Genomic DNA, 12,086 nt, shown 5'->3' on the forward strand with positions numbered 1-12,086 from the left:
AAGATTGTGGAGACTAGTAATATTAATCTATTTAGAAGGACAGGCTGAATATTAGCACAGCAACACTGAAAAACTGGTTCAGGATGGTTAAATTTGGTTTAAACCTGATACTAAGGTAGGATTGGCTTATTTTAATGTATGGGGGAATTATACTTGTTTTTCATTAATATCCTATAACAAAGTTTGAACTCTCTGAATGTTTAATCATTGAACCTGAGAGAATAAGAAAAAGAAGTAGAACATGCCAACATATATTAATATATTGCTTTTCTTTACAAGCACTATACTTAATCAATAATGCAAACTGGATCATTGAAAACAAAACATAGACATGAGAATATATATATATATATATATATATATATATATATATATATATATATATATATATATATATATATATATATATATTTTTTTTTTTTTTTTATATAATAGAAATCCTACCATGTAAAGAGTGTAAAATGTAAAACTGACAGTCTCTCTAAAATATATTAAACAGATTTCATCATGCTACAGTTTAAATGATTACGTTTCTGTACTGTGTTGTGAAGTCTTTCTTGTGTATAGCAAAGCATTGCTGTGAGGATTTGATTGTATGTAGTGAGGTCAGGATGTTGGATAATCACCACCTCACCTTATCCCCAACTCATCACAAATGTATTGTATGAGGCACCATCATTCTAGAGAACACAGTTCCCTTGCTTTATACTTCATACCAATAAAACCAGAGTGGTACAACCATTTAGTTGCCTACTTATCAAAAGACCAATATCAAGGCCATATGTTTGAATCCAATACCAACAGCACAGCCCTCCAAAATCAAGAGTCTGAGAATAGTGAGGCCTCCCATCTGCAGGTTACAAAAGGCATTGTTACTCATTCATCAAATTGCTAACAAAACAACATGAACAAATTGTGTTGTTTTATGTCCTGCAGTTTGCCGTGGGTCACCTCACTTTGCTAACGCAGTGTGTATTCTTGTTATGCGTTTGGCACAGTCAACATGCTCTTGGTCCAAAACTACTTTGGTGGGCTGCAGACATTTGCTGGCACCCAAGAAAAGCTGGCCCTCGATCGGTTTGCCAAGCAGCAATTTCAGCCGTGAGGACCATAAAAGGCTTTTGACTCTCTCAAGAAGAGTCGTCTAACTTTCCTTTCCACCAATCTGTTCCCTGTATGCAGTTGAGTAAAAGTGTCATAAGAATGGATCAACCTTAATTTCTGATTTCTAACTTTCAAAGCTGAAGAAACGTGGTCAGATAGATTAATAAAACTTATAGTCCACAAACTAATTTGCTTTTTTGAGGAATTGACATACCTAACATTAGTGTTGCAGTTAAGACCACTAGAGCCAAGTCAAGACTAAAGACTAGGACATATTGAGTCTGTGTCAAGAACCTGTTATCACAATTTTGTGAGAGAAAGAGATTGTGGACATGTCAGGTCAAGAAGTCAAGAACAAGACTTTCAGTATTTAAATCTTAGACAAAACTAAGATCAGGACACATAAAGTCTGAGTCAATAACTAGACTTTCAAGACTCTATTCTGAGTCAAGACCAAGATTGGGACACATTGATGATGAGCCAATAACTAGACTTTTAGGACTTCAATCTGAATCAAGACCAAGATCAGGACACAATGAGTCTGAGTTAATAATTAGTCATCGAGGACCCCTTGGACACACTGAGTCTGACTTAATACCTAGTCTTTCAGGACTCCAGTCTGAGTCAAGGCAAAGATCAGGAAGCATCAAGTCTGAGTCAATAGCTAGACTATCAAGACTCCAGACTAAGTCAATACAAAGATCAGGAAGCATCAAGTCTGAGTCAATAGCTAGACTATCAAGACTCCAGACTAAGTCAATACAAAGATCAGGAAGTATCAAGTTCGAGTCAATAAATAGTCTTCCAGGACTTCAGTCTAAGTTAAGATTGAGTCGAATCAATAACTACACTTTTAAGACTCCAATCAGAGTCCAGACAAAGCTCAGGACAACTCAAGTCTGGGTCAATAACTGGACTTGCAGGATTCAAGACCAAGATCAGGACACTCTAAGTCAATAAAAAGGCCTTCAGGACTGAAATCTGAATCAAGAAAAAGATTAGCAACCATCGAGTCTAAGTCAGTAACTAGACTTTCAAGACTCCAGTCTAAATCAAGACAAAGATTAGAATACATTGAATTTGAGTCAATAACTAGACTTCCAAAACTCCAATCAGAGTCAAGACCAAGATTAGGACACAATAAATCTTAGTCAATAACTATACTTTCAAGACTCCAATCTGAGTCAAGAAAAAGATCAGGACACATAGAGTCTGAGTCACTAACTAGACTTGTAAGCCATCAATCTGAGTCAATACAAAGATCAGGAAGCATCAAGTTTAAGTCAATAAATAGTCTTCCAGGACTTCAGTCTAAGTTAAGACCAAGATCAGGACACATCGAGTCTCAGTCAATAACTAGTCATCCAAGACTTCTGTCTGAGTCAAGATCAAGATCAGGACACATCAAGTTTCAGTCAATAACTAGTCTTTCAAGACTCCTGTCTGAGTCAAGACCAAGACTTGGACACATTAAGTCAAATCAATTGAGTCGAATCAATAACTACACTTTTAAGACTCCAATTGGAGTCCAGACAAAGCTCAGGACAACTCAAGCTTGGGTCAATAACTGGACTTGCAGGATTCTGATCTGAGTCAAAACCATAGACCAGGGCACATTGAGTCTGAGTCAAGACCAAGATCAGAACAAATTGAGTTTGAGTCAAGAACAAGGCCAGATAAAGTCCAAGAGGTCCAATGAGACACAGAAGAACACCAAGCTCACTTCTTTATTGTATTGAAACTAGCCTTGAGTACTACAACATTAACTAAAATACAGCTTCTCTGTTTTCTTCTCTGTTCAGAGGTAAACTCTTGTTCTTGGCATCTTCTGCTCCAACATTTGGTGTACCTCACGTAGCACTGATACAGTGGATAAAGAGATTTTATATTTGTTATTCAACACTATCAACACAAGCTAAATCGAATTAGCTCACACTCTACAAAAACAATGAGGCCAAACATTGTTTCTCCTTGGCGCAGATGGATAAGAACATCCAATCAGGTTCTTATGATTGTGATTTCCTCTAAAACCCTGAGGAAAGCATAGGGGAGGTTTTCTGAAACTTCGGTGAGGAAAAAGAAGAGAGTGTGGCTCCATAAGTTTTTTTATTTTTTGTTTTTTGGACTTGTTGACCTGATCATATGGCAGTTATTAATGCTTCTGTTTAGAGAGGCATTCAGACCAAAAAACTACCCCAGGCTTGTACTGGATAAATTAATAAATTTATTAGATACAAATTAATGCCTGCAGTGTGGCAAAAGGTGTCCAATGGAGGAGGGAAGAAGAAGGTACAGGTACTGGACTGGTCTGCCTGCTGTGTGTAACAGTTTTTACCTCATAGGTTTACACACATCGCTGGTTTGAATCCCGTTCATGCAGCTTGCCATCAGCTGCCAGAGCCCTGAGAGAGAACAATTGGTCTTGCTCCCTCTGGGTGGTTAGATGGCGCTCTTTTCCCTCATCTCTCCAAAAGGGTGATGTCGATCAGCATGAGGCGTCTGTGAGCTGATGTATCAGAGCCGAGTCGCTGCACTTTCCTCCAAGCGTGCTGTGATGCTACTCGGCAATGCTGCATTAGCAACAGTTTGAAAAGAGGTGGTGGTGGTTGACTTCACGTGTATCGGAAGAGGCATGTGCTAGTCTTAACCCTCCTGGTGTTGGGGCATCACTAATGATAAGGGGAGTCTTAATAAGTGGGTTGGGATTGGCCTTGTAAATTGGGGAGAAAATGGGATAACAAAAACCTGATGCATGTCATGCCTTCAAGTATTCTTCCACCTCTACTGACCCCCTCAACTACAATTCCCAGAATCCTCCAGCTCATGATGCCGTCACACCATCCACACTTGACTAATCAAGGACTATCCTCCATTTCCCCCTCATCTGAATACCTCTGAATCATTTCTCCTGTTCCTGGTGGGGGAATCACTACACACTGATGGTGAGTTTTAGAAACTGGAGGACACACCCAGTATGCAAAAAGATGTTGCCAGAAGCCAATAAAAATAAGCTGTTAATGGCAACAGACTAAACTCATTTGTTATAAGTCGGTTTAAAATAAGTATGTCTTAATGCCTTGAAATAAATGCATTACACCTTAATGCAACTTACATTCACAGTTTTTACACAACTCCAGCAAATCAAGTTAAGCTAACTCATTTTTAACTATTAAAGTAAAATAAATAGGCTGTAGTTATAAAAACTTCCTATCAAACAGCCTCAACTTCTTACATTTAAGGAAACTGATTGCCTTAAATTATTTACATTACATTACATTACATTACATTACATTTGGTAGAAGCTTTTGTCCAAAGCGACTTACAATAGTGAAGTACAAAAGTAATAGGAGTTAAAGGTACCAACATATTTAGATTTTCTTTAGGTTTAAAGGGAAATAGTGGGATAGAGGAGTGAAGGAGGGGAAGAAGGAAATGAGGTTATAAGTAGTTAGTGTGTTAGAGGTGTTAGGAGAGTAAGTGCTCTTTGAAGAGCTCTGTCGTCAGGAATTTATTAAAGATAGTGAGAGATTATCCTGATCTGGTAGTGGAAGGTAGTTAGTTAGAGGTGTTAGGAGAGTAGGTGCTCTTTGAAGAGCTCTGTCTTCAGGAGTTTCTTAAAGATAGTGAGAGATTCTCCTGATCTGGTAGTAAAAGGTTGTTTCACCATTGGGGAACTCTTTATGAGAACAGTCTGGATTGCTTATTTAAGTTACACTAACTCAAATCAAACACTTAAAACAAACACAGCTATAAGTAATGTAATATTTAAGTTATGTTCACTTAATTAGTTTAGTAAGAAATGCATTTAGGTTTTACAGTGTAACTAATAGGTAAGTGGCCGGTGAGTGTATACACATAAGCATCTGCTCTGCTTCTTCAATGTCATAATGCACAATGTTTTTTTTTTTTTTGATAATTTGATGTTTATAGCGTAACACTACTAATTTACAACATCTACCCACAAAATCCATTTTGTACAGTCTAATGTATTGGCTAAATATTAATCTGTACAGCGCTTGGTTCTCATTTAAAGCTGATATAACACAAACAAAATGTTCCTGAAAGGCTCTCACCCTCCTTTTCTCAGCACAGCTGAAGTTTTTCACGTTGACATTTGAAATAAAAGGCCTTAAAAAAAAGAAAAAGGAAAGGTCATTTTTTGACATTATACTAAAGATTTTCCCACAAATGATAAGAAAACATTTCTCACACTGACTCGGCTGTCTCGGCTGACTCACGAAGTTTCATCCGTCTCCAGTTCTTTATTTACAACATAATTGCCAGGTTTTTGGACGCGTATTCATCCTACAGGACTGTAAGATCGTAATAGAGGAGGTTAGCGCACAGATTTATGAAACACCAGACAGATAGGGGTGACGCTTGCCGAATAAAAGGTAAAGACTGGTTTATTAACAGAGCCATAAACAGAATAACACAGCCATATAACAGATCGAACAGAACTCACAGTATAAACAGAAGACGTAGTACAGGAAACAGTCCAAGATCCGAAGCCAGAGAGACAGTCCGATAATACAACAAATCCGATAAGGGCAAAGACAAAAGGCAAAATCTGTAATACAGGAAAAAGGGTCATAACAAAAGGGCAGTCAGAAAAGGGTTTGGAAAAATGCTCAGTACGCAACATGAGTCGGCAATACCTCGCAAGGAACATATGCTAACAGAACCCTATATATACAAAACATAGAATTACTATGAACCGGAACAACTTAGAACACAGGAGAGTCTGAACGGGGGAGCGTGACGCGATTGGGTGAAGGTGAGCGGCTGACAGTGACGTCATCACCAGTGGGTTCATGGGAAATGGAGTTTGGGAGTGTGAAAGGAGAGACTGGAGACGTAACAATTTATTTTCTCATCTCTTGGGAAAATGCCCCATTATTTTTAAGCTACAGCTTAAAATCTGTAAGTACTGTAAAGGCTTAATTATATGCATGAGGCTTGTTATATATAAGCTTGCAGATCTGATCTGTAGGAGGCCCACGAACATCTCGGCCAATCAGGTTCCGCTGAGAAATGGAGGAAAACGCCAGGGTCTTTTTGATGTGTTGATTTACGGGGTGTTGAGGGTAAATGTGGGGGTTTGTGTTATTGGCTTGGAGGGCTGTGCAGTGCAGTGTGGTTGGTACGTGGGCTGTGGTGGTGGAGGAGTGAGTTTGAGGTGCCAGCCAGACATTGTAAAGAGTGTTAATGTGAACCCAGCCTGTGACATGGGCTTCTTGAAGGTGGCTTTGGGCTGCAGGCCTCAGAACGAGTTGCCATGGTTTAAGTGCAACAAATAAAGCTGTGTATGATGGAGGTATGAGATCAGAAAGCGCAGACTTAAAGCTGCATGACTTGCATCGGTGACTCCAGTGTCAGTTCATGCTGGAATTTGTGTTAGTCAGCCTCTGGCAGAATGGTCTACACATACTTATATAGTGCTGCATTTCTTGTGGTTTGCAGCATTGCAGTATTTTCAGTAGAGATAAACTAAATATTTGATACCTGAAAAGTTATTTGGATAGTTACATGAGACACGGGTAGCACTGGTAAAGTAAATGTTTTATTAGAATGGCACTGCTGAGGTAAATGTATGACAAAAATAGCTCTGCTGAGGTAAGTGTATTATTAGAATAGCGCTGCTAAGGTTAATGTATGACAATAATAACACTGTTGACGTAAATGTATAATAATAATAACACTGCTGAGGTAAATGCATGACCAAAATGGCTCTGCTGAGGTAAATGTATTACTAGAATGGCACTGCTAAGGTAAATGTATGACAAAAATAACAATGCTGAGGTAAATGTATGGCAATAATAGCACTGCTGAGGTAAATGTATGACAATAATAACACTGCTGAGGTAAATGAATGACCAAAATGGCTCTGCTGAGGTAAATGTTTTACTAGAATGGCACTGCTGAGGTTAATGTATGACAAAAATAACACTACTGTGGTAAATGCATGTCCAAAAATGATCTGCTAAGGTACATTTATTATTAGAATGACCCTGCTGAGGTTAATGTATGACAAAAATAACTCAAACTGCACTAATGAATTAGCTAACTAGCTAGCTAGCTGAATTTATGAATAAAATTAGATCGCTAAAGTGCATTCATTTTTAAATGAGGTCTCTAGCTAGCTAAATGTTTGATATATATATATATATTTCATTAGAATGGAACTACAGAGGTAAATATATCAGTTTTTATCAGTATATCTGCTGGTATTTCCAAAAGGTAAGTGTTTGAGTTTATAATGAATAATTGTAGTTTTGTGGCTAATTGCATTTACTTACAGTATGTATTTTTGTCAGTGATGAAAAATGTGGCAAATTTAATGACAAATTATGTTTCATTTTGTTTTGTTTTGGACAAAAATTTTTTTCATTGTATTCTTCAGTCAGATTCTTTAATTTAGTTTTTTTTTGTTCCTCCTGATATAACAGTGATATAAAAAATATGTTTGGCCATCCCTGATTTTTTTTTTTTTTATGGTTTTCCTCTATAAATTATTGGTTATTCGGATCAGCAATTTTACACAGTGATATTGGTCTAAACAGCCAATAATGTATAAAGGAAATCATTAAAAAAGATTAAGGGTGCCCAAACTTTTTCATACCACTATATATGTCTAATATTTGGAGCTCATATATAATTAAAACATTTGGTAACACTTTCTATGAATCAGGTATCTATAAAGCATTATGCATGCATTCATAAAGCTTCATAAATCATTCATAATGCTTTTTAACACTTAACACAAGCCTTTCTAACTATACATAAATGTTTATAATCTCAAACATTAAACGTTATAACACCAAAGTATAAAGCTTTATAGCACAAAGCGTTTTTTACAGACTTTAGGTAAAGTAATGAGTTATTCCACATTACCAAAGGCATATAACAAATTATAAAAAGTTTGTGAAAAGTGCTTATGAAGCTTTATAATTTGTTATATGCCTATGGTAATGTGGAATAACATCACCTTTTTACAAGTCTGTGAAAAGCGCTTTTAAGTGTTTATTAGATGTTATGTGCATTTACAGAACAGTTTTCATGATAACATATACGTAGCAGTTAGAGGGAAGGCATTGCTGTGCATATTGATAAAGCATTATGTGAGTGAATTCAACATCTATTAAGCTTTATGAAACAGGTCTCACCAATGTTAAGAACAGCAACTACTCATATATTATAATGCATTATATGTGCTATATTTACGTGCTATAAAACTTTATACTGTGGTGTTATAACGTTTTATGTTTGAGATTATAAATATTTATGTACAGTTAAAATCGCTTATGTCAAGCGTTATGAATGGTTTATGAAGCTTTATGAATGCATTTACAATGCTTTACAGATACCTGATTCATAGAAAGTGTTACCAAACATTTTATACTATTTAACTTGCTGCAGATGGTGTCACTGTGCATCGGTCAACAATACAGAGCACTTTGCACAAAGAGAAGCTGTATGGGAGAGTGATGCGAAAGAAGCCATTTCTGCAAGCACGCCACAAACAGACAGTGTTGGGAAGTAACGGATTACATGTAACGGCGTTACGTAATCAGATTACAAATTATGAGTAACTTTAATCCGTTACAGTTACTGCTTCAGTAAATGGTAATCAGATTACAGTTACTCTGCTAAAATAAATGGATTACATTGCGGTACTTTTCTATTTTTGGTCTTCCAATCCAACACTGACAAAACGCAATCACATTCACATAAATCACGACATCAGAATATTCTATGATTCACAACCTCCTGCTCAGAATGTTTTCACTGCAGATGCGCCCCCTAGCCCGTCGGCGGGCCCGTTCTGACTATGTAAAGTAGAATGCTTATAAGCGTCAAATATTCTAAACACACCGACCAAATAACCGACTCATATTCTTTAGTACTAATTTAACTACCTGCATGCACATTTACAACCATCTACATGAAACCAGTCGCCAGAAATCGCCAACTGAAAACAGCCTGTTTTTTCACATTGTTTACATGGGGAACACGCCTCCCCAACAAAATAGCCTTATAAAATATCATTAGTATATAAAATAACATCATATTACATTATAGAAAATTCACTTACTATCACAGCATCCACAATACAGCACTGAATCGCAGATAAAATATCCATAAAGTCCTTTATTCGCCTGCTCACTTCTCCTCACAAACATGCGTTTATTTTCAGCGCAGCTGAAACGTAATATTCTCAAGCTCCTAGCCACCACACAATGTAATATTTTCACGTAAAGTTGTACGTGAATACAAAGCTTAGGATGTCCTCTTCTAGATTCTGTGTTTTTTATTGGTCCACAAACCACTATTTTTCTTGAGTGATCGTCTTTTGAACCAATAACGTGAGCGTTGGATCAATCCAATCCAATCAAATCAGGTCATAGCCTTTCTCCAGCGTCACAAAAGTGATTGACACCTATTTCAACCAATAGTCCACCCTTAGACGAAAACATTGGTACGTAATTTGCCCTGATTGGTCTCCTAATGGCTGGGGGAGGGGCATGCCTAACCGCTGTCACCAAATTCCCTCTGCTAAACATAAGTAATAAACATAATTTTGTTTGTCATTTCATCAAAAAGTATTAATATTACTCTGAAATAGACTTACATTCATTTATTTTATCACAAACAAACAAAAATATTACAAACTCTGGCTGTATAGAGACAGATTTACTGGAGAGGTTTTGAACACTTTGGAGACGCCTCTGTTTGTGGCTTATTTCGCACCACTCTCCCATACAGCTTCTCCTTGTGCAAAATGCGCTGTATTGTTGACTGATGCACAGTGACACCATCTGCAGCAAGATGATGCTGCAGCTCTTTGGAGGTGGTCTGTGGATTGTCCTTGACTGTTCTCACCATTCTTCTTCTCTGCCTTTCTGATATTTTTCTTGGCCTGCCACTTCTGGGCTTAACAAGAACTGTCCCTGTGGTCTTCCATTTCCTTACTATGTTTCTCACAGTGGAAACTGACAGGTTAAATCTCTGAGACAACTTTTTGTATCCTTGCCCTGAACAACTATGTTGAACAATCTTTGTTTTTAGATCATTTGAGAGTTGTTTTGATGAGCCCATGATGCCACTCTTCAGAGGAGATTCAAATAGGAGAACAACTTGCAATTGGCCACCTTAAATACCTTTTCTCATGATTGGATACACCTGGCTATGAAGGTCATAGCGGTAGATCAATGAGGTTACCAAACCAATTTTGTGCTTCAGTAAGTCAGTAAAAAGTAGTTAGGAGTTTTCAAATCAATAAAATGATAAGGGTGCCCATACTTTTGCACCGGTCAAATTTTGGTTTAATGCATATTGCACATTTTCTGTTAGTACAATAAACCTCATTTCAATCCTGAAATATTACTGTGTCCATCAGTTATTAGATATATCAAACTGAAATGGCTGTTGCAAAACTAAAAATTATTAAGATTAAGAGGGGTGCCCAAACTTTTTCACATGACTGTAGTCACAGGACATTCCCCCAGGTTTCAGCATAGTTATATAGCTAAGATATAAACTCAGTCAGGGTGTGGTTAGTTCAATACTCCATTCTACAAGAATCTTACCATGTCAGAATCGTTCACAGTGTTGGCATCTGAGGACCACATCACAGAACTTTATTAAACAAAATCATAACAAATACATTGCCCAAGGCAACTTTTAGAACAGTTTATGCCTGAAGGTTTGGGCGAATACATATTTTTAAATAGAATGTAAAATCAGAGTGGTACATGCAGGGCGGTGTAATAGAAAACAGACCCCAAAGAACGGCTTACAGAACAGTTTCCAGATTTACAATCCCACCCCCACAAACAATCATTATACAAAATATAATGATCCTAAACACACCTCAGTGTTTACAATATACAGCCTCAAGAGGTGCAGGATAAAAGAAACAGCAAAAAACTGCTTTTACAAGGAATAATGAGTATTTTTTCCCCAAAGAAGCACTGAAAAAAACGTAATTTCGTTGTGGTCCTCAGTAATTATAATGGAATTATAATTACCCAAAAATATGTTTTGGTATTTAACCTGTAATATATTGATATATTCAGTGCCAGTTCTCCTACATTGTAAATGAACACTGAATGAATCATGTAGTTAAACTTAAAAGTGTTTAACAAACTAAAATACTGTGGAAAGAATGTAGGTGTTTTTTATTTGAGGTGCTGTTAACTTGCGGTTTCTGAGGCTGGTAACTCTGATGAACTTATTCTGTGCAACAGAGGAAACTCCTGCTCTTCCTTTCCTGCGGTGATCCTGATGAGAGCCAGTTTCATCATAATGTTTTTGATGGTCTTTGCCACTGCACTTGAGAATACTTTCAAAGTTATTGAAGTTACACAGTATTGGGTATTTAACATGGATTGCCCATTCAACTATCATAGGCTATTCCTAGTGTCCATTAAATAAATAGATTATCATGGTAGAATATCTAGCATTGCAGAGAAGCCATTCCACCTTCATCAAAACCAAAGTTAAAGTTCCAGTCCATATTATTTAGTTTCTAAACTGAAAGCAGAAGCATTTCTGAGTGGAGAAGGGATAAAATATTGTGTTTAATGGTACCAGTGTGCTGGAACCACCATTCCTGCTGGACTGCTGGAACCACCAGTCTAACAATATATTCATTTTAAAAACTGGGGTGTTGGTTTGCTTTTTTCGCAGGGGATTTTCAGGCCAGTTCACGCGTCTTTACATATTTACGTCACACATACAGCCTCTAAAAGACGATCCAGCTCAGTTTTCCTGAACCCGAGTGGCTGGTGGAGCAATGGAGCCTTCAGAAGAGGAAACTCAGACCTCAATAACTCAGTATTCATTTACTAACAACTGTATATAATAACTCTTTCAAATTCTATGAAGATATTTCCCTCAGCAGTTTCTGACTGAGCGCTCTCTCTCTCTCTCTCTCTCTCTCTCTCTCTCTCTCAGACTAAACATAACCTGGAATCGGA

This window comes from Astyanax mexicanus, chromosome 1 (assembly GCF_023375975.1).
Source record: "Astyanax mexicanus isolate ESR-SI-001 chromosome 1, AstMex3_surface, whole genome shotgun sequence".
Classification (NCBI taxonomy): domain Eukaryota; kingdom Metazoa; phylum Chordata; class Actinopteri; order Characiformes; family Acestrorhamphidae; genus Astyanax; species Astyanax mexicanus.